Genomic DNA, 25,174 nt, shown 5'->3' with positions numbered 1-25,174 from the left:
AAATAAGGTGATTTTAGACTACCCTAGATATCTATACACGGACTTCCCGAACCATTTTTCCCCAAATTCCCCTGTTAGTCCTACTAGGCCGTGAAATCTATATTAGACTCAAAAAATTTCCCAATCGGATTCCTGTAGCTCATTTTGCAAGAATTTTGCAAAAGTAGGCCTTGGCCGCGTAATTTAGGCTTCCCGCTTCCATCTGCCGATTTGATTGATTTTTTTTTTGCCTGTTTGCCTTGTCCTTCTGCTCATCAACATATCTTTAGTTTTTCCATCCGAGATCATTTCCTATTTATTATTAATTTTTGACATGTTTATTAAAAAAATCAAAGAAAATAACAAAATACGCTAAAAAAGCAAAGTGAAAATCCAATAATAAAATAAATCCATTAAAAAACACACTTTTATTGTTTTTTGTTGGATTTCTCCATTTTTAAGTCCTAATATCAAGAAAAATGATGACAAATAACCTAAAAAGACTTTTTTTTTAATGATTTTCTCATAGTATATACACTATTTACACTCATTGGGAAAATGTTATCAGTTAAATTTTCCCTGTGGATGATTTGTAAGGGCATTATCAGGTAATTTTGCAAAAAATCACACATTAACATCAAACTTTTCCCTCCCTCTTCAAACATTGCACTTAATTACTTAGTTCCCTTCCACCCCTCCTAGATGGCGTACTCTGGGACGACTCTGTGCATTGGTTGAACAACTGTGTCTATGCATAGCCTTGGTTGGCTCTACCATGCTTTGAAAATCAATGCAATTCAAACCATCATGTTGTGCAAGAGTTGGATCTTGAGCAATTAACTCAAAGGTTTCTGATGACGAGGTTTTCTTTTGTCATCTTCCAAAGAGCAAATCTTGTAACTTGTGTGCTCTTTGTTTGATTGTACCGCATTAGTACCACCATCACACTGCTTAAACTGTATACCCAAGTAATGATGCAACAGCCCCAAATCCTTCATCTTGAAAGTAGCATTCAAATCAGCCTTGAATTCAGCAATATGTCTCTCATTTGGTCCAGTGATCAGCAAATCATCGACATAAAGAACCACAATGAGAAGTACATCACCCTCACGCTTTACATACAATGTGCTTTCTGTTGGACTGTTACAAAAGCCTCGTTTAACCAAATGAGTGTCATCTTTCTCATACCAAGCACGAGGAGGTTGCTTCAACCCATACAGCCTTCTTACATCTGCACACTTTGTCCTCTTGTCCTTTTATGACAAAACCGCGAGGCTGCGTTACATAAACTTCCTCAAATATGTCACCATTCAAGAAAGCAGTAACAATGTCTGATTGATGTACATCCCAACCAAAATGAGCTGCCAATGCACATAGAAAACGCACAGTAGTCATACGACAAGTGGGAGCAAAAGTCTCTTCATAATATATGCCTTTTTGCAGTGCATAACCCTTTGCAACAAGTCGAGCCTTATGGCAATCAATCTCACCATCCGGCATGCGTTTCAAATTGTAAACCCACTTCGTACCAATGGCCTTTTTTCCAGGAGGCAAATCACATAAATTCCATGTGTCATTTTCTATAAGTGCATCATATTTTGATTGCATGGCAGCCATCCAATTTTTTGAATTTTGTGCTTCATCAAAAGACAGAGGCTCCTCAACCTCATGTAAGCTAGACACAGCCAAAGCATAACAATCTGATGCATAAGATGTATGGCAAGAGCCTGAACGAGTACGAATAGACAAAGGTGTATCCAATTTACTGTCACGCAAAGTGTGCACCAGCCATTTTGGCATACCTCTAGCCTGCTCATTTTCAGCCATTTCCTCATCAAGTGAATCATGTACATCTGCATCAGTAACAGGCTGATCTGTAACATATTCAAAAACCCCCACAGGCTGTACATTTGCCTCATTGGAACTTACATTTGTATTTCCACCACTGAAAAGAGGCAACAAAGTGTCATAAATGTCCTGTGAGCATACATTACTGTCTCTAGTACATGACAGCAAGGGCTGAACAGAAGCTTCCACAAACACTATAGCACTATAACCAACAAAAATACATTTGACAGCCTTATCATCCAATTTTTTGCGCTGTGTTTGTGGCACCAAAGCATATGCCAAACAGCCAAAAACTCGCATGTGCTCAATAGAAGGCTTTCTATCATGCCATGCTTCATATGGAGTAATAGACTGCAAAGCTTTTGTAGGACACCTGTTTAGTACATAAGTGGCACACATGATGGCCTCAAGCCAAAAAGAATGCGGCAAAGCTTGACTTTTGACCATACATCGTGCCATTTCCGTCAGTGACCTATTTTTCCTCTCAACAACACCATTTTGTTGAGGTGTATAAGGCACTGTACATTGGTCTTTTATCCCATGACTAGCCAGAAATGCATTAAATTCATGAGACATATACTCCCCCCCTTGATCGGAACGGAGGGTGCCCATAGTACATTTTGAGACATTTTCGGCCATAGCTAGAATTGTTTGAAGCACATAAAAACTTTGGACTTCACTTTAAGCGGAAATACCCATGCATGCCTGGAGTAATCATCAATGAAAGTCACGAAGTACAGGTAATTGCCCAAGGACGGAGTTTGCATGGGCCCACAAACATCACTATGCACAAGCTGCAACCTGCATGTGGCCCGAACTGAACCATCCTTCAAAAACTTAGAACGCTGCATCTTGCCCAAAATACAGCCTTCACAAACATGTTTGACAGGTGCTTCAAGAGGCGGCAAAGAAGCAACCATATCAAATTTCTGCAAACGCAGCAAACTTGCGAAATTCAGATGACCAAAACGTGCATGCCAAAGTTTTGCATCTGAAATAGCCCTTGAATCTGCAACAGCATTTGCAAAATTTTGTCCACACTTGTCATACAAAGTGAGCTTATACAGCCCACGGCACAAAAGGTCAGATGCAACAATTTCATCACCAAAACTGAGATCATGAACTGTACATATGTCATCCACAAATTTGACTACAAGTCCAAGTCTAGCAAGTGCGGATATAGACAAGAGATTCTTCTTGATCCAAGGTCCAAAAAGTGCATCAACAAGTGTGAATGAACTGCCATTTGCAGTAGTAAGCACAATCTTGCCAACTCCCTGAACCAGATAAGAGGCATTGTTGGCACAAGTGACCGAATTCCCATGAGGGACAGACTCGAGAGAGGTGAATAATTCACGATGTGAGGTAATGTGCTTTGTAGCACCACTGTTGTAGCACCACTGTCGAAATACCACACATGTGAATCTGCAGCAATTGACAAGCATGCATCATGGACAGCAGGATTGTAAGTGCACTCTGCACTAAAAGCCCATTCTGCATCAACATCAACATTACAGTCTCCTTTTACAGAAGACTCAACAATGGCTACATTTGTAGTAGAACGAGCATTTGCAGTGGAACCACCCTCTTTATTCTTCGCCTCTTTGGCCTTCAACTTGGGACACAACTTGATCAAGTGATCATTAGCTTTACAATAATGGCAACGCATCTTCTTTTTGCCCTTATCACTAGAATTGCCAGAAAAACTGCTGCCAGTAGAAGCATTAGGAACAAAAGTTTTGCCACTCGCAGCAGAACCATAAGAAGTGGCTGCATTACTGTTACCACCCTTTCTTTGAGAAGCAATAAAAGCCTGTTCAACTGCACGTTTCCTAGTCCTGTTTTTTCTGGAAAGTGATTCTTGCAATAGCAATGTGCATAATGCATCAAACTTGACAAATTCTGGATTTCCTTGGGTCATAAGTCTCCAAGTACTAGCAAAAGTCTGGTAAGAATCTAGTAAGGCATCAAGAACAGTCTGCACAAGGGAACTGTCTGAAATGACTTCACCTACGGAAATCAGTTGCTCATTGATATCCTTGACACTAGCAAGGAAAGTGTCCATATCATCTTCCTCATGCATAATTTTCGACTCCAGCTCTTTACGCAGCAAAGCAATTTTAGCCTCATTGCGACTTGCATAAAGACTTGCTAGAATATCCCAAGCCTGTTTTGCAGATTTTGTTGAACGAATGTGAGGAACAATGGTGCGCTTCACATACAACGCAATCAATGCATGAGCCTGCGCATCCTTTACATCCCAACGAGCTTGTTCTGCCGTAGGCAAAACAACTTCAATAGAACCAATCCTTGCAACAAGACCTGCAACATCCTCAACATTGCCTACATCCTCAAAACCAAGATGTACATCAATGCCCTGCACAATGTTCCAGACGCCCTTTGACACAAGATCATGTTGCATCATATAAGACCACATAGGGTAGTTGTCACCATCCAACCTGTCCTCAGCAACAAACATCTTGAACACATCTGTGTTGTTGTTGTCAGCCATGGTAAGTGTTGCACCTAATGTGAAAATTGCCCGAAAATAGGAGAAACGGAGCGGGAACAACACTTGATATAGAGCACAAACCATAGAAGACTATAAGGCACCTGTTATGTAGAAAATGGCACTGACAAAAATTCTGCACAAAATGACGAAATTGCATGTGCAGACCTACTTGTAGTGGAAACAGATGCCGAATGAGCCCGAATTAAAAATCTGAGCAGACCTCATTGAAATCGGAGAAAGTGAACAGGCATGTGATGGAGCAGCTAGCGACTAAGCCCGAGAGGACGTAACCTGCTATGATACCAATTGTTGGAATTAGGGTTGCAGAGAGACACACACAGCTTGGAGAAGACGAAGGAAGCTCAAGGCACACAATAGAGAGTGTGTTACTTAGTGTGCAATGGAAAGATAGATAGCCCTAGAGTGATGGGCGTATATACAATGCTCGGGGGAAAAGACCTCCTAAAGAGGGAAAAAATGCCCCGGCGGTCCTAGTGTGTTGACACACATCACTACCACATGTATATGGTAACACTTTTGGTACCCAAATTTGCATGATTCGTTGCATGCTACTTGTAGCATTTGCTTTTCGATAGGATGGAGAAGATTGATTGCTTTGTGGTTCGTTCTGCTGGTAACGTCCTTTCCATTCCTCTTTGCTTGGTGCAATTGGAACAATGAGTTTTTCGTCTTTAGGTGATAGCTTAAGCTGATTGGTATCCCAATTTTGTATTGCCTTGTACGTTCGCATCCATGAGATTCCAAGAATCATTGTTTCATTCATGTGTTCATGTGGCAAGCATACAAATTGATGAGGGCATGAACATCCATTTACTATCACATTTAAGTTGACTATTCCCAATGTCGGTGTTGGTTCTTGTTGCATCCTTTAATAGTCGCTATTCCTGCTATCAAAGATTGACTTGTTGCTTTCTTGAACGTGGAATAACTCACTACATTTACTCGAGCTCCTGTGTTGACCAATGCATTTGTGCTATGATTATTCGGTTGTACTTTGATGCGAAGGTCCATACCATCTAACCATTCATCATCTGTTGACACTGCATCTCTTTGTAATTTCCATTGTTGGTCATCTACTTCAAGAGTGTTGATGGGAATAGGTATGTGTTGATGCTTGAGAGCATCTTGCCTTTTGAGTACTCAAAGCCGAGCTTCTTTTTGGGCTTCATCAATAACCTGCTGTTGTTTTATCTTTCGTTGCTTTGCTGCATGCATCCTTTCTAGCAATTCATTGGTTAGTGGCAAATTGTACTTCTTTAAACAGCATCCACTAACCCAATTAGCCATTGGTTCACCATCTAGGGTGGACAACTTTACTAATCCACTTGGAGATACATCTTCAATGATAAACGGTCTGTTTTCCTTTTTCTTAAACTTGGAAATGTGTTGCTTAAGGGAATAGACTAAAACTAAGTCCCCTTTTTTGAAGATTTTGTTAATTAGATGTAAATCAAAAAACTGTTTTTGTTTTCGCTTCTGTGCATAGATGTGAGCTACATCTGTTAGCCTTTGCTCATCAAGCTTTTCTAAATCTTCAAGCCTCTCTAACAATTCATGTCCAGTCCATTCAAGATCCTTTGCTACCCTTAGTGTCGGCAATAGAAATAGTGCTTGTTCATCCATGACTCCCTCTAGATGCATGTACTTTACAGGCACTACATTATCCCAGATATGGAGGTTGTTGACCCAACACAAGCTAAGGTCTTTCCATACCCATCACTGGTCTTTGAGCTGGGGCTATATTAGGTTGATATATGTACATGGGTTATCCTTGCGGTCTCATAGGCACGTATTGAACATTCCCAACATACTTCAGTCGGTAATAACACTCATTGGTCTCATGGTTGGTCCATTTACCCTCGATTGACCACCATTCTGCGTCCTAATTGGTTGTCCTTGTTAAGGTATCCCTTGTCCTGGCCCCCTCATAGGTGCTTTTTGCATGTTATTCATCCTGTCATTCATCCATTTGAGCATGTATTCTATGGCTGAAAGCGGTGCTGCAACAGCCGTTCCCACTTGTGCTGGTTTGGTGGATGTTGTTTTCTCGCTTTGGTTATCCTTAGAGACATCTTCTTCATTGAAAATATCATAATTGTCTCGTAAGTCAATAGCATCTAACACACACTCTTCTAGGGTCACATGCTTCTTGCTATACATTATAGCATGAAGTTCTTTGTTTAGCAGTCCCTCTAGAAACAATGATACTAGTCTTTCTTCTGCAGGTATCTCTAGCTCCGGGCATCTTGCAATGTATTGCTTCATTCTAGTTGCACAATCCGTAACAGAATCACCTTGTTTATGTTTGAAGCTATAGATTTGAGCTACCGTATTGTGTTTTTTTTTTTTCAAGAAAAAGATCCTTCTATTAGTTAAAGAAAGCTGCCCGTAGGGCTACAACCACCTCTGCAAGAGAGGGCTACAACAAACATGAAGGGGAGACTCTCCCAATGAAAAAAAACAACATATATACAATGAGGGTAAATCAAGGGATGGGAGGAGGGAAGAGCCACACAGGTGGTCGGTAGTGCCATATGAGCACACCCTGGACAATGGTATAGAAAGGTCCAGGGCGCCAGAGTCAAAGGAAAGCCTCTCGGCACTCCCGCATGTGGTCGGAGCTGCCCTGTAGTCCCTCAAGCTGTCCTCTGAGAGTATGGATCAGCTCTAGCCAAAAGTCACGAACAGTCTCTGCTGGAAGCACAGAGCGGGCCTCAAAGATGTGAAAACAACGGGCCCGCCAGATGAACCACAGTGTCAGGCCACTGATGAGCTCCCAACACTCCTCTCTCGCACTGCACCACTCCTGTGTAGTAAGCTCTGGAAGATAGCTCAAACTGAAGTGCCGGGCCCGTGAGAGTGGACCAAGTCGCTGCCCCCCAAGTGTACTGTCTAGCCGTGGAGAGAGTAGGCATCAGCCAAAGAACTCGTAGCCACACCTGTGGGCCGAAGGACAATCCCAAAGACAATGACACTGACTCTCCACCAATTGGTCACAGGCTGCACATGCGGCCGAGAGACCACTATGCACAAGCTAGCTCCCTACTACTGTAGCTCTGTGTGCAACCAGCCACTGAAACAATGTGACGCACCTCGGCTGTCTGGAGTCCCACAGACTCTGCCAAAAGGCTGCCAAGAACTCGACTGTGAGGCCCTCCTCCTGCCAATGACGTGCTGCAGCGGGGTGGGCCTCTCTCTCTGCTGCAAGTATATGACGTCCAAGCCAAATAGTGTACTGAAAGAAGGGGACTCCTGGGTGGTCTGCGGAAGAGAAGGGGTCCCTCCATAACCACTCACCAGGATCCCACTGTACACGTGCCAGTGGATAGCACTCCCAAGCCCATAGCCTCCAGTGTCCAGTCTCAAGAGCTGCTGGGTCAGGGTCTATGACGCAAGTCCTCCCACAGATGCCCACAACTCGGATCCTCTGAAAACAGCACTCCGCTACCTGCGGGGCCTCTACTGCAACTTGTTGTAATCGTCCCCCACCCTGAAGCTCAAAAAACAGGGCTGGGACAGTCTCTGAGCAGGCCCTGAGTGAAATGAGAACCTCCAATCGTGTGAAGGCTCCCATCCACTAGGGTGCTACTGGCTCGAGAGGCGTGAGCCACTCAGCTGGAACTGACTCTGAGATGTCCTGACACATGCTCTGCACCCCTCTCATGCCCTGTAGCAGCTGGAGACCCTGCACCTCCTCTGACAAACCTGTGAACTCTAGCCAGTCACCTAGAGAGCGCGTTGGACCTACCGCCATGGGACCCCAGGAAACATGAGGTCGACTACCAACCAAGTGGCCTCTCTGAGTGATAACCATGGGGTTCCAGAAAAGGGGTTGCCATAGGCTCTCCTCCGTGCACATTGGCTGTCGCTTCTCCAGGCCACACCGTAAAAGCTCCCAAGAACGAAGCAAACTCACAGCGAAGTGGTCCTCCAGTCTCCTGCTCAAACCAACTCGGCGCATCTCTGTAAAGATCCATCTCGTCGAAGGTTTCCAAGGGCCTCCTGACTGAGGCACCCTGGCATGAAGCCTCTGCAACAAAAATTCCTTCCAAGGCTCCTCACCTAGAAGGAGTCCTCTGACTATGAATTTCCCTAGAAGGGCTCTGCTCTGTTGTGCTGGATCAATGATCCCAAGCCCTCCCTCAGAACAAGGAAGCGTGATGGCCGACCAAGCCACCTTGGCTTGAGCCATCTAAGTGTCACGTCTTGACCAAAGGAAGTTCCTGATCAGCCTCTCTACCTGGTTGATACAAGAACTTGAGAAGATCCAACAGGAGGTGATGTACCACATAGTCGCCAACAGCACCTGGTTGGTACCTACTACTCTACCAGCCAGCGACGACAGACGTGCTGAGCTCCAATGTAATAGCTTTCTCCTGATGGACAGGAGAAGAGGAGCAATTTTTTGCTCGGGAGACAAGTCCAAACCAACCTGACAACCCAAGTACCGAACTGAAGTCCCTGGGGGAATCCACCTGGAACCCTCTCCTGGCATCCAATCTGGCATAGGAGCACTACCAACCGAGAAAGCCACTGTCTTTCTCCAATTGACCAGTGCGGCCGATGAACAACAGAAGGTCTCGAGAGCCTGCTCACATCTATGAAGATTGGCCTCCTGGCCATCTAAGTACAAGGCTGAGTCATCGGCAAACTCAGCGTCCAGAAGCTCCTCTCCCCGAATAGGGAGTGCTAAGCCCCGAAGACCAACCTGCTGTGACACCAAAAATCTACTCATCACCTCCGCATAGAACAGAAAGAGAAAGGGGGCAAGAGGACAACCTATCTGACCGAGCGTGTGAGCATGAAGTGCTCACCTCTCCCCTCTGCCAAAAGCACCTGACTGTGAGCCTGTATGTACAAAGCTGACACCCCTCTGATCCAAGCATCTGAGAAGCCCATCCTACGGAGAGTGCCCTCTAGAAGTCCCAGTCAACACGGTCGTATGCCTTCTCAAAATCGAGAAGAAGAATCACAAGGTCCTCACCATGGAGCCGTGCCAAGGCAGAAGCCTCCCAGAAAGTAAAGATGTTGTCAAGGATATTGCGTTCCTTGACAAAACCTGTCTGAGTCCCATGTATAAGGCTCTCTAAAAGTGGCTGAATCCTCAAACTCAGAGCCTTGGCAAGAATTTTGTAGGCTGAGTTGAGGATGGTGATGGGGCACCACTGTCGAATCTCATCCAAGGAGCCACCCTCCTTGGGAATGAGGTAGATCAGGCCCTCACTCATGCTGTCAGGCATCACTCCTGTGTGTAAAATGTACTGAAAAGCACTACAAAGATCTGGGCCAAGCAGCTCCCAGTACTCCAAGAAAAAACTGGGAGTCAACCCATCCTCACCTAGACAGCTACCACAAGGGAGGGCCCTCAGAGCTGTGTGCAGCTCCACAAGCTGAAGTGCCATCTCTAGCCTCTGGCGCATCTCCTCTGTCACAAGACAAGGCATCTGTGCCCAAACCTTCTCCCTGCATGCATCCTGCCACTCTGACTGAGGCTCAGCCAACATTAACTCACGGTAAAAGTCAGTAGCAACTGCACGCATATCCTCGAGCTCACAAGCAACTGACCCATCGGGCCTCCTCAACTGAATGACCTTGGCATGCGAGTGCCGAGGTCCCACTGTCTCAAAAAAAGCACCGGTCACTCTGTCACCCACCTGAGTCCACTGAGAGGCCTGTCGGTGAAAGGCAAACTCATGACGCCTCTACTCTATGTTAGCAAGCTCCTGTCAAGCCTGCTATAACTGCTCCTCCAACCATGGACTCTCTGGATGCTGCTCCTGCATCCTCTGTAATGAATCAATGCCTTGTCTGAGACGCTGCTCTGCCTCCCTCGCTGCAACCCGGCGAGCCAGAGACTCTTGAAGAAGAAAGTGGCTAAGCTAAGCTAGGTCTGAGGCCACTCTGTCTGCAAGTGAGACCTGATTGTCCATGCCCTCTGTCCAGAGAGCCTCGACGCTCTCTCTGAGTGTTGAGTCCAACAAGATCCTCTTTGGGATGTGAAGCATCGTGCTCCCAATCCTCTGTCTGTCTGCCACCGTGAGAATCACAGGTGCATGGTCCAAGAAGGAGGTCCCTCCCAGGATGCCCATTGAACCCCCAAGTCACTGAAGTGGTCACTAGTGTAGAAGCAATCTATCCGCGATAGATTCACTCCTCCCACTCTCGGTCCGATCTAAAGAAGGCAAGACTGTCAGGGGGCCTCACAAAACAAGAGTGCTGCCATGTATCCGAGACCCTCAAAGTCATACAAAACCTCTCCCAAGCTACCAACTCGACTCCATGCACAGTAGCATGGCTGCCTCCAATCATGTCAGAAGGGTCCTCCAACATGTTGAAGTCCCCCCCTATACACCAATGATCGGCCTGCGACAAAGACTCAACAATCTGTGACCAAAACTCTGCACAAGCACTCACCACATTGGGCGCATAAATGTTCAGAAGCCCACAAGGCCACCCTGAACCTGCATAGTAATCCACTGAGCCCTGCCTGGCACAATAATCCCTCTACCCACAATGGCTTGCTGCAATGAGTCCGCAATAGTCATACATACCCCACCCTGGATGCCTCTAGGTCCAAAAGTAGCTGACCAAAAGGTATCATAGTGGCCACGCAAAAGCTGACCACATCGCCGAATGCGGCTCTCAATTAGATGGTGCTCCTGAAGCATAAGGAGGTCAATCTCTCCTCCCACAAGGCAACACTGCAACTCTTGACGCAATCGGCCCCACTGTTGTTGAAACTGGGGCCCACCTAGTCCCTGCACATTCCATGAGACGATCCTCATGGGGAGCAAGAGAGAACAGATGATGTCGCAGCAGCAAGACAGGCTATCTTCGAGGCAGGCTTGGATGGGGAGTAATCCACATCCGAGCGTCCTCTAGATAGGTGTGTCTGTAGTGAGTGCCTAGCCCAAGCCCAAGCAGAGCGAGCCGTGCGTAGTGCAACCTCCTCTGTCTAGGAGTCCTCATGAATGTATACATAGCAAGGCAAACACTGCGTATCAGCAAAGAAGTACACCACAATGAGCCTACATCCTGCTGAGTCTAGGGGTGTCACCGCAAACTTGGCCAATGGCCACAAAGTCTATAGCATATCTGTAACTCCAAGTTCTCCCATGTGGTGAGAGAACTCTAAGACCTGTGTATGCAACCATCCCACCACTGAGTCAAGGGACCACTCTGTCTCGGCCCTACCACAGAGGGGGAAGGAGAAACCAACTGCTGAGTCTAGGGCCTCTGTCCCCCTAGCAGCGAGGAACAAAACATGGACCCTGTAATAGGCTGCCTCGTGGTTTTTTGCGGAATTGCCGAGAAAACGAGTGAACCCGTAGTCGAAGAAATCCCACCGGCGTCGGATGTCAATGCTCCTCAGCCCACGAGGGATGGCTGCAAGGGAGGATATCTGAATCTGCGGAGGGGGCCGCAAGAAGGGCTGACCCTCTCTTGCTAGGCGACTCGCAGCAAAGGAACTGCCAAGAGATCTCCTAGCCGCCGGAGAGGGACCAGTCTCCTAAGCCGACTGAGGAACTGGAGCAGGAGGGGGGGGAGAAGGAGCTGGGGAGAGTGGAGGAGAAGAGGGGCGGGATGGGGCGACAGAGGTAGAGGGGCAAGGTGGAGAGGCGACGGGAGCAGAAGGCGGGGGAGAAGAGGCAAAGGCGGGGAACTCTGAGGGGGGAGCGGCTGTCGATGGAGAAGCGGAGGTGGGGGCTGATGCAGGGATCTCCTCCTGCTCAAGAGGACCAAAACGGTTCCCCGTGGGAACCCACTATTGCTGAGTAGGCACCTGAGGACCACTCTGAGTGCCAGGCTGCCGCTGTGGCCCCTTGCGTCGACGGCCACGGCCTGCTACCACCCCTCCTCCGCTGGAGCCCCAGGCTTGGAGGGTGGCTCTGCGTCTGTACGATGTGCCGCTGGTTGTGGCTGCAGGCCAGCCCTGGTAGGCTAGGGCTGAGGCTGTGGTGCAGGCCGCGGCCTCCTCCATGGACATGCCTTCGCTAGATGGCCCATCTGTTGGCAAATGAAACACTGGTTTGGGAGGCCTGAGTACTCCACACTCTGTCGAAACCAACCCCCACTCACCCGAGGTAAAAGGATAATCTTCGGGAGCGTGTGGGTATCTCTGACCAAAACGCAAACTGAGGGAATGCCAGCCACCTTGGCAGCTACTGATGCTGCCGTGCGAGGAGTCTCCAGGACAGTCCCAATGGCGGAACCGATCCTGGAAATAAGTGGTAGGTACTCCCTCCGTAAACCCGGAAAGCAGACTGAGATGGGGATGTCTGCCTCCTCTACTAGAACATCCGAAGCTGGGTCAAAACCATGTCGCCATTGTTGAAAGTGGGCACGTGATGCACGGATGGCCAGTGGACTCATAGCTATGACCTTGGATGCCATCTCGGAGGACTCAAACTCGATCTGGTAGTAACCCCGTCTGAGAATCTGGACATCCAAAATCTTTCCCACCATTGCGAGAAGGCGGGCCTGAAGAAGGTCTCGCAGCTCTCCTCTGCTAGGTCGGGTGCCGAGAATCTTGCAGATGACCGAGGCCGCCTGCAATCGCTTTACCTCTGCAGCAAGGCTCGCTTGCTTTGTAGGCGAGAGAGCAAGTCGAATGGTGGGCTCAGCGGGGTCGGGCGAGGGGGCTTCTGGCGAGTCCCTCTGTGGCGAAGCTGGAGCCTCCATCTGTGTCTATTGCTGTGGCGTAAGTAGGGGACGACGAAGGGATGCTGCAATTGGCCGTGCCAACACTGCTCCAAAGAGTTGAAACAAATGCCGAAGATGTCGAGCTGCAGGGAGTATCCGAGGAGGGGGACCCAGACTGGCGGGAGAACGGGCCGGGGCGGGGGGGGGATATCGCGGGCTGAGGTAAGCGGGCAGGCGACGCCAGCAGGGGCTGAGGGCGGGCGGGCAGGCTGGGATAAGGGCAGCGCGAGGGGGGGTAGCGGGGGCTGAGGGCAGGTGGGAGGGCTGGGATAGGGGCAGCGCGAGGGGGAGCAGCGGGGGCTGAGGACAGCGGGCAGCGCTGTGGGGGGGGTGGCGATGGCGAAGCGTGGAGGTTACAGCAGCAGCGAGCAGAGCGATCGACTCTAGTCCGAGCTACCGTATTGTGTTTGATCCCTGTTTTTTAACAAGCAGCTACAAATCATTGAGCTAAGTATTTTGATTGACCTTGGTGGAATGTTTTGGAACCATGTCAGTGCTTTTCCTTCCAATGTCATTCCAAATCCCTCGAATTGAGTATGGAAATTGAATATGCATTTTGCTCTTAGCACTTGCTTGAAGCTTGCTAAGTGGTCATATGGATCCCCAGATCCACTGTATTTCGTGACCCATTTCTGAAAATCAGCTGGTCTGACACGTCTATTTGGTTCAACTCCCGGTCTCTTAGCAGTTGGTCCTGTTTTGAGTCCTTCAAACCAGTCTGTTGGAAGTAGTGACTCATGTAGTCCTAAACTGGATTTATATCACCCAGTTTTCTTTGTGATGAGGTGGTTTCTGGTTTCTTAACATTACTCTCAAAAGATCTCTCACGGTGTTCATCTCTTGGAATAGTTTCTGGTCCTTGCCCCAATATCCAATCCCTTATGGAGTACCCTTGGTATTTGGTTTCTTCCACCTCCTCAGGAGTCATTATAACAAAGTTATTGTTATAACAATCCCTAAACAGGTAGGTCGGTAGATCTACTGATCCCTTGTCTTTGAGTTTGAAGATATAATTGATCTTCATGGGTGTTAGCTGTCCTGATTTGGCATGAGAAGTCCATAGAAGATCTTTTACTTGTCTATCCTCCCAACAATAGACTCCGATTCTAGGATTATCCGTACTAAGCCGTTTCAAAGGCTTCAAGTCAACTTGATCGTATCCCTCAAATTCTAAAGATGGTTTTCCTTCTTTTGCCACCATATTTGGAATTATGGTATTTACCTCTAACCCCCATTTGTCTATCACGTCAGGGTTTTCAACTTGAAAATACCGAGTTCCATTTCTATCCATGTACATTTTTCCTTGTTTGTTTACCTTAATTTCCTCTTTGAACTCAATACCATGGTCGTCAATGCAAATAGCATACTCTTCATTAGGATCCAGGTAAACCTGAGCTCCATGGCAATTAGTCTTATAAAAAGAGAGTATATGCTTATAACGCACTATCGTTCCAGTTTTTGAATGAGTCGAATAGGAAGACATTTCAGATGTTGAGTCTGAAAAAGTGTCCGAGACTTCTTCAAAGATAGTGTGCAAGTGATCTCCTTGATTAACACTCTCTTCGGTGGATACTCTACTAGCGGTCTCTCCAAATATGCCTTTATTCGCTAGTATACGACCAGAATTAAACTTCATATAGACTTGTGAAGCCTTGGATAGAGTACTTACCATCGGATTGACTTGTTGTCAACTTCTTCCACTTGACTTGATTGCAACTTTGGTCAAGCTTTCAATTCCTTGTTTGCAACTTGATCTTGTATCACTTTTAATCAAGTTAGCTATTCTTTCACAAAGACTGTACAATTCTTGCTAACTATTGTGACTGGTCTATGTGTATCACTTCAAATTGAGCTAAGTGAGTCAGTAGTTAAGACTTTCAAATTCTACTTTTACAAAAAGTTAAAGGACTAATCTGCCATCTGGAAACTGAGTAAATATGTACCAATTTGGATCCAATTGAACCGAAAATTTCCCAGTGGCCTTGTATTATGTTGGTCTAACACTGTACAAGTTCAAAAGTCAAAATTGGTGTCTCTATGTAGCAGTAGTAAATAATCACGATTATTTACTTTTCTCAGCTTTTTGCACTTTTTGGCTTGATTTGCCAAGTATACAACTTGTTAAGGTCTCTCGACAAGTTTCAGTAAGTTTGAACAAAATTTGCTCAAGTTATCATTTGTTTTTTGTCCGCAGACTAAGTTTTCAAGAATCTGGCATCTGACATTTGTGATCCAAATTTCACCAAAATTGATTTGTATGGTCTACTTGATAAGCTTGACCTTGTGGTATACTCAAATATGCAAGATTATCAATTTTTGTAGCAGATGTACATAATCGTGATTATTTACTCCAGCTATTTTTTTGCAAGTTTTTGTCCCAATCCTGACACAGATGTGTTAAGTATCTCAACTTAATCTTCCTAGACAAGTTTCATCAAGTTTATACAATTTTTGTTCAAATGGTCATCAGTTTTGTATCTGCAGACGGACTTTGCAAATTTGGCCACAATTTTTAATCCAATGATCCAAATCTTACCAAATTTGATTTGTGGGCTTATTATAATATGCTAAAGCTAGTGGTATGCTGACTTGGTCAAAAAAGTTGAAAAATGGGGCAGATGTAAATAATCGTGATTATTTACTTCTGATAAATTTTCACATCTTTTTGGTCAACGGAGCATATACACATGTTTATCACATCAATATAAGCCTATGAATCAAGTTTCATTGAGTTTGAACAAAATTTTTCCCAATTTACACTCAAGTTCTTGAAAGTCAGTACAGAATTTTGTTTTTACCCAGTTTTTGGTCAGTTTGGTGATCCAAATTCTATGGGCCTTTACAAAAGTTGTTTGCATACATGCAAAGAGTCTCTGGTATCAACCTTGGTCACTTTTAAGCTGAAAGTAAATAATCATGATTATTTACTTTAAGCCTAAAATGAACACTTTTTTGAACTTTCTCATTGGACAGTCTTTTCATGGGCTATTTTAAGCCTCTGAGTCAAGTCAAAACTTAATTTGGCCTAAAATGTCAAGAAAAAGTAAATAATCTAAGTTTTTGCAAACTCTTGAAATTTTTACCTCAATGTGTCCTTGAGCTTATTACCCACTGGTTCATACAACTTTTAAGCATACTCTCCAATCGGATTGAGTGGTTGGCAATCTTTTGGTGTTATTTCTAGCCGTAGACCTGAAATTATGTAACTTTACATAACAACTCACAATTGATTCTTTTGGAGAGAGCAATGTTCTAAAATCCACCTCAGATTCTACTTACCCTACCCTAGATTCTATTGCAATGGGGTTGTAGAAAGTGTCCACAAACACTCATTTTCTTGTTTTTGACGGTTTCTTGAGCATTGATCTTAAGACTTGTCTTGTCCATCAATCATTCTCAGAATCCTAACCCAATCCTACAATCCTAAAGGCACTCAACAAGTACGACTTACTTCCAAGCTACCTCTACACAGCAAAAGACGACAATCTTAAGCTATGCGGTTTTTTAAAAAAAAGTTTTTACTCTAGGAGATCCTAGAGGAAGTTAGAGGATAACTTCACAAGATGCTCATGTTTTTTTCCTAGTTTAAGTCTCTTTAGTCCCCGGCAATGGTGTCGAATGTGGGATGGGTGTCTAACCTCACTCCTATCTTATTGCAAACATAGCGAGAACCACAAATATAATTGTCAATCCATGGGATGAAGCTGACTTGACTAGAGCATAGAGGCTACAAGAGGTTGTCAATCTCTTGGAAAACAACAAACAATTTGCATCTAACTCAGGCTACACTCAAATGATAGAAATCATCAAAAGCCAATCCCTCATTGGCAAACAAATCACATCCTTTATAGCATCAAATGACATCCAAGCATTATAAAACTTCTAGGACATGTGTATAAGACCTAAGCACACATTCTTATGGTCTCAAATCTCACTTTAGGTCAAGTGCAAAAATCACGATTAGTAACAATAGTGCATTTTTGACCTAGTTGTTTTGGACTCAAAATGCATCTAAATGCTTAGCAATGATGCCCCAATACCCCCCTATACTTAGTTTTTGATTTAGAAGCTTAAATCCTAATTATGATGAAATTAGGCCATGGGTCGACGACGCCAAAAGTTGCGAAATATCGTGAAATGCTTACATCAATGCGTAGAGCTCTTACCTATGGTTGCATGCAACAGACGGGACTGCAATGTGACAAATGGGGGGGGAGTAGGAAGCGCAAGAAGGAGAGAAGTGAGCGCCATTAGCTCACGCTTTGTTTTTATTATCCAAAAACTTGTGAAAAACTTACAAAAATTGGCTTTTAAACCTTAGCCAAGGTTTTTGGTGGTCAAAACTAATAATCTGGGGACTCTAACTAAAGACAGGTTGATACAATCTGGAAGCTTGTAGCCTTGGCTCATCAATTACAATATTTATCTGGAAAACAAGAGTTACAATATTCCCAATTCATCAAAATAATAAATGTTTTTACAATGAGAGCTCCAAAAAATGGTATTGGGGTTAGCCTGCTGCTAACAGTTAATGTCACCAATGCATTGACAAAAGTTAGTGGGGTAACACCAACCACACACCAAATAACGAAGCTAAAAATTTAGCTAGAGAAAACCACTAAACAAATGACCTTGGTAATAGTGCAAACAATATAAGATATCACCCAAACACCACCTGCAACATCAAAGGTGGCATCAAAAAGACAGAAAAGCACATAAATTTCCTCGATTAAATCAAGGCTCAAAGAAAGACAGTGCCTGCAGCAATTGCTCAAACAGTTACAAAGCCACATGCTAGCAAGACTCAGGTGACCTTAGCAAAAAAAGAAATTGTACTACCTAGATCTCCACCAGAAGACATAAGAGAGATTCGTAAAACATTTGACCAAGCCAGTACCTTTGAAAAGGATATTGTTTATTAGTAAGCTCTTTCCATCATGGACACGACACTTAATTAATACGTTACAAGTTCTACAGAAGAAACCAATGGTTGGCAACTCGATAGTCAGCACATTAGGAAAATTATCAGGTCCTTATTAAACCCCAGTCATTGCCTATGAAACATATTAGATAGATAGGGATACCATAACACATGGCTGCATATCTACAATTTGGATAGAATAAAGTACCATAGTGAATGCAATAGGGCAGATAATGGAAGCTGAGGGATTCATCTAGCACTTTGATATTCTCCATCTAGAAGCTAAAATACAATAGTCGAGAATCTTAGGTGAAGAACATAGACAGGAGAATCCACGCATCAAAGAGAAAAACAAGAAAAGGACAAGAACACAATGCAAGTACAAAAAAGATATTAAGGAACTGAAATCACAAAATTCAATTTTGGATGAAGATAAAACCCAGCTCATCCATGCTAATAACACTTAAAGGGTGTTGATTAATTAGAAAATAGCTGCATTGAGCAGTTTAAAGGAAGTGCATGCCATCTTAAAGCAATTTGTTTTGAATAACTACATATACCAATCTCTAGTGGAGATATTAGATTAAGAGGGGAACATAACATTGAACCTTAAAGAGCTTTAGAATCTTTTTAGTACTATCAAGACAGATTTGGAAGGCAAAATTGAGGTCTTTATAGCCACACTGGTGGAGAGCATGCTTTGATGGAACATCTCAAGGATGATGATGAGGAGGAGAAAAAATTGGGTCACATCAAATTGGAGCTCTCCTTAGAGAAAATAAGGGTAAAGCGGTGTTGATTGATGTAGATTAAAAAAATGACCTTGATTACTCCAACAAAGTGCCTCAATCCAAATAAGAAGCAAGGGGGGGGGGGGGGGTCTCCAAATATAGAATTTCCTCCATGATGAAGATGCATACTCAAACTTGAGAGATTTCAAATGTTATATGTGAGATATAAAAGGATGATAATAAATGGAAGTAGATTGGCTACCACAAATAGACTACATGTAGGCTCCCCCTCACCCCAATACCATCCAACTATTAGCATGAGTTCTTGAATGTGTGCTAACACAAGATGATGTGTTGGTTAATCCTCAAGGACACAACTCACTACCATGAATGTTCAAATTCTAGGATTGCAGATATATATGCACAATTGGTCCCTACTTGCAAGATTCATTTTCTCCTATAGTGGCTCCATTACCATTAAAAGTTATTGAAGCAGAAGAGCAAAGCTCAAAGTGTTAAGTATAGAGCCTGATTTACCCTTGTAATTTTCTGTGGTAAAAGCGCACATTTGTAAGGCCCCCACTATGAGGAGAAGCCATCGTGCGTGAAGAAAAATCACCCACCGGAAACCAAAATTTTCACGGCCAAAAATCAGGGGCAACTGAGACTTTTTTTCCCTCGCCGGAATTTTATGGCTGGACGGTGGCCAAAAAGTGGTCGGAAAAAAACCACTCAATTGGTCGGTGGCCGGTAGTCAATGGCCGGTGGCCGGTGGTCGGAAGTCAATGGCCGGTGGCCGAATTCAAAAGCGGACTTGTCTTCTCAAGGGCAGCCACACATGGGCGGATCGAAGGGTCCGATTTGGACTTATCTACACAAGGGCGGCTACACATGGCTGCCTCTCATGAGAGAGGGCAGCCCCTTTGGCCTATAAAAGGAGGCCATTTCTACACACATTTCATAGTGTGAAGTTGATGCAACAAGGTGAGTGTGAGGTGGTGAGAGTGAAGCAAGGCGGGAGCTCCATTAAGGGTATAATCCCTTTGTAAACTACTTCTTGTTTTGAAGTACTAAAGCCATTGGGTGGTTGCTTTCCCGTGGACGTAGCCCACATTGGGTGAACCACGTATATCGTGTGTACTCTCTATCTCTCTCTCTACTCTATAATCTCTTGTGTGAGAAATTTACCTCTCTCCATTAAGTAATCTACTCAAATATCTATTTAGCTACGTCATATTTCCTAGCACAAAGAGACAAGGAGTCAGATCAATAACACCAAAAATATTAGTGGGAAGTCAGAAGAAGTCATTCTCTAAAATGATGCAAGGAGGATTTGTTGATAAACTGAAGCAAAGAGAGGTAAGATGAAACAGTAGGTGGAAATCATTGAAGATGATGTGTTTGATACATCATTGACAAAGGGATGAAAGGCCTTATTAAAATTTGCGGTCAGATTCTCAACCAAAAAAAAAAAGCTTTTTAATGAAGACAACAAGATAGCTAGAAGTGGTATGGAAACGATTCATGAAGGACAGATTAGAAAAGCAAAAGAAAGGAAGAAGTAGAGAGAGGATGTGATAGAGTCTTTGATTACTTCTAGCATGGAAATGGATTATGTAATGAAGCGGGGTGCACATTAGAGATGCACACAATTTGATTGAAGCTCAAATAAGAAAAAAGTTAATCTTTAAAGGTCAAAGTTATATGGAGTAGTTTGAGGAGTGGATCAATGAGATCAAGGCTTTATTTGTGGGAAATTTAAAAGGAAACGGGGGAAGAAAACACTAGTTTGTGGCTGAAAATGAAGTATTGAGGAGGAGAATAGAACCACTATATATGATGGAAAAGAAGGATTTGAAGAATGAGACATAGAGTTGAAAGGCATATGACTCACTAATGCTAAAGTAGAGGTAATGGAAGGACATAGAGTTGCAAGGCATATTACTCACTAATGCTAAAGTAGAGGTAATGAAAGAGTAGGTGTTAAATACTGGAAGAAGTGTATGGAAAATTTTTAGGAAAAAACTGGAAGCTATTGTTACCATATACATGTGATAGTGATGTGTGTGAACACAATCAGGACCATCGCAGCATCTTTTTCCCTCACTAGGAGGTTTTTTCCCTTGTGCATTGTATATACACCAATCATTCTAGGGCTATCTATCTTTCCATTACACTAAGTAAAATACTCTCAGTTGTGTGCCTTGAGCTTCCTTCATCTTTCCAAGTTGTGTGTATTTTCTTGCAACCCTAGTTCCAACAATTGGTATCAGAGCAGGCTGCATCCTCCCGTGCTTAGTCGCCAACAGCTCCAGCACACGCCTGCTCACTTTCTCCGATTTCAGTGAGCTTTAGCAAGCATTTGTAGGTCAAAAAAAATTTCGAAAGGCTCTAAGAGCTCAATCTGCTCAAATTTTTTATTTTTTTGGCCTCCGTTTCCACTATAGGCAGTAAGTACTGCACTAGCTAATTTGTCATTTTTAGCAGAATTTCTGTCAGTGTCATTTTTTGCATAACATGTCCCTTACAGTATTCTATGGTTTGTGCTATATATCAAGTGTTGTTCCCACTTTGTTTCTCCTCTTCTCGTGCAGTTTTCACATCAAGTGCAGCATTCACCATGACTAACAGCAACACAGATGTATTTAAGATGTTTGATGTTGAGGTCAGATTGGATGGGGACAATTACCCTATGTGGGTTTACATGATGTAACATGTTCTTGTGTCAAAGGGAGTCTAGTATATTGTGGACGGCATTGATGTACATCCTGGTTTTGAGGATACAGGCTAAATTGAGGATGTTGCAGGTCTTGCTGCAAGGTTTTCTGCTATTAGAGTTGTTTTACCTACGACAGAACAAGCTCATTGGGATATAAAGGATACGCAGGCTCATGTGCTAATTGCGTTGTCTGTGAAGTGCACCATTACTCCTCACATTTGTTCAACAAAATCTGCAAAACAGGCTTGCGGTATTCTGGCTGGTCTTTATGCAAGCCCCAATGAGGCAAAAATTGCATTGATGTGTAAAGAGTTGGAGTCAAAGATTATGCATGAGGAAGATGATATGGACACTTTCCTTGCTGGTGTCAAGGATATCAATGAGCAACTTATTTCTGCAAGGGAAGTCATTTCAGACAGTTCCCTTGTGCAGACTGTTCTTGATGCCTTGCCAAACTCTTACCAAACTTTTGCTAGTACTTGGAGACTTATGACCCAAGGAAATCGTAAAGTTAACAATTTTGATGCATTGTGCACATTGCTATTGCAAGAGTCACTTTCCAAAAAAAACAGGACTAGACAACGTGCAGTTGCACACGCTTTTATTGCTGCTCAAAGAAAGGGTGGTAATATTAATGCAACCACTTCTCATGGTTCTTTTGCGAGTGGAAAATCACATGTTCCTGATGCTTCTTCTAGCAGCAATTTGTCTAGAAATTCTGGTGATAAGGACAAAAAGAAGATGCATTGCCATTATTGTAAAGTTAATGTTTTCTTGATCAAGCAGTGTCCTAAGTTGAAGGCCAAAGAGGCTAAGAAGAGAGAGGGTGGTTCCACTGCAAATGCTGGTTCCACTATAAATGCAGCTATTGTTGAGTCTTATGTGAAAGGAGACTGTGATGCTAATGTTGATGTAGAATGGGCTTTTAGTGCAAAGTGTACCTATAATCATGTTGTCCATGATGCATGCATGTCAGTTGCTACAGATTCACATGTGTGGTATTTTGACAATGGTGCTACAAATCACATTACCTCACATCGTGATTTGTTCACCTCTCTTGAGTCTGTCCACCCTCATGGGAATTCAGTTACTTGTGCCAACAATGCCTCTTATCCAATTCAAGGAGTTGGAAAGATTGTGCTTATTGTTGCAAATGGTAGTTCTTTCACACTTGTTGATGCACTTTATGACCTCGGATCAAGAAGAATCTTTTGTCTGTATTTGTACTTGCTAGACTTGATCTTGTAGTCAAATTTGTGGATGACAGATGTACAATACATGATCTCAATTTCGGTGATAAAATTGTTGAATCTGGCATTTTATGTCGTGGGCTATATAAGCTCACTTTGTATGAAAAGTGTGGGCAAAATTTTACAAATGCAGTTTTGGATTCAAAGGCTTTTTCAGATGCAAAACTTTGGCATGCATATTTTGGTCATCTAAATTTTGCCAGTTTGTTTGCAGAAATCTGATATGGTTGCTTCTATGTTGCCTCTTGAAGCACCTGTCAAAGACATTTGTGAAGTCTATATTTTGGATAAGACGATGGTTCAGTTAGGGCCACATGCAGGTTGCAACTTGTGCATAGTGATGTTTGTGGGCCCATGCAAACTCCGTCCTTGGGCAATTACCTTTACTTCGTGACTTTCATTGATGATTACTCCAGGCATGCATGGATATTTCCGCTTAAAGAAAAGTCCAAAGTATTTATGTGCTTCAAACAATTTCTGGCTATGGCTGAAAATGTCTCGAAATGTACTATGGGCACCCTCCATTGTGATCGAGGGGAGGAGTATATGTCTCATGAATTTAATGCATTTATAGCTAATCGTGGGATAAAACACCAATGTACAATGCCTTATACGCCTCAACAAAATGGTGTTGCTGAGAGGAAAAAGAGGTCACTTACAGAAATGGCATGATGTATGGTCAAAAGTCAAGCTTTGTTGCATTCTTTTTGGCTTGAAGCCATCATGTGTGCCATTTATGTACTAAACAGGTGTCCTACAAAAGCTTTGCAGTCTATTACTCCATATAAAGCATGGCATGATAGAAAGCCTTCTATTGAGCACGTGCGTGTTTTTGGATGTTTGGCATATGCTTTGGTGCCACAAACACAGCGCAAAAAATTGGATGATAAGGCTGTCAAATGTATTTATGTTGGTTATAGTGCTGAAAGCAAAGGTTACAGGTTATATCAACCACAAACAAAGCATATTTTGGTTTCACAAGATGTTGTGTTTGTGGAAGATTCTATTCAGCCCTTGCTGTCATGTACTAGAGACAATAATGTAAGCTCACGGGACATTTATGACACTTTGTTGCCTCTTTTCAATGGTGTAATTTGAATGTAAATTCCAATGAGACAAATGTACAGCCTATGGGGGTTTATGAAAATGTTATAGATCAGCCTATTAGTGATGCAGATGTACATGATGTACTTGATGAGGAAAGGGCTGAAAATGAGCAGGTCAGAGGTATGCCAAAATGGTTAGTGCATACTTTGTGTGACAGTAAATTGGATGCACCTTTGTCTAGTCGCACTCGTTCAAGCTCTCGCCATGCATCTTATGCCTCAGATTGTTATGTTTTGGCTATGTCTATCTTACATGATGTTGAGGAACCTCTATCTTTTGATGAAGCACAAAATTCAAAAAATTGGATGGGTGCCATGCAATCAGAATATGATGCACTTATAAATAATGACACATGGACTTTATGTGATTTGCCTCCTGGAAAAAAGGCCATTGGTAAGAAGTGGATTTACAAGTTGAAATGCAAGCCGGATGGTGAGATTGATCGTTGTAAGTCTTGACTTGTTGCAAAGGGTTATGCACAGCAAAAAGGCATAGATTATGAAGATACTTTTTCTCCCACTTGTCATATGACTATTGTATGTTTTCTATGTGCATTGGTAGCTCATTTTGGTCGGGATGTACATCAATCAGACATTGTTACTGCTTTCTTGAATGGTGACATATTTGAGGAAGTTTATGAAATGCAACCTCGAGGTTTTGTCAAGAAAGCACAAGAGAATAAGGTGTGCAAATGTAACAAAGCTTTGTATGGGTTGAAGCAATCTCCTCATGCTTGGTATGAGAAGGTTGACACTCATTTGGTCAAAGGGAGCTTTTGTAACAGTCCAACAGAAAGCACATTGTATGTAAAGTGTGAGGGTGATGTACTTCTTACTTTCAAGATGAAAGATTTTGGGATGTTGCATCATTACTTGGGTATACAATTTAAGCAGTGTGATGGTGATATTTCCTTGTGTCAGAAAAGTTACATAGAGACATTGCTATGTAAGTTTGGGCATGAGGATTGTAAACCTATTTCCACTCCCATGGAAACAGGTTTGAAATTGGGACTTCATGATGTTGGTGTTCCTGCAGATGTCACTCTTTACCAAATTGTTGTTGGATGCCTCATTTATGTATGCAACATGAGGCCGAAAATTTAGTTTGCAGTCTCATAGGTCAGCAGATTTATGCATAGCCAAGGGTCTAAGCATTGGCAGGCTGTCAACAAGATTTTCTGATACTTGACTGATACTTTACATCTTGTCTTTTTTTATCCCAAGGGGGGATCATTGCCGCCAGACTTACATGCTTTCTCGGACTCATATTGGGCTCGTTGTTTTGACATGCGAGTGTCCACAAGTGGTTTTTGTTTCATGCTTGGTAGCTCATGTATATCATGGTTGATCAAGAAGCAACCTACTGTGACCACTTCTAGTTGTG

This window comes from Adiantum capillus-veneris, chromosome 10, assembly GCF_014529385.1.
Source record: "Adiantum capillus-veneris isolate H3 chromosome 10, ASM1452938v2, whole genome shotgun sequence".
Lineage (NCBI taxonomy): Eukaryota > Viridiplantae > Streptophyta > Polypodiopsida > Polypodiales > Pteridaceae > Adiantum > Adiantum capillus-veneris.
This window is presented reverse-complemented; position numbering follows the sequence as displayed.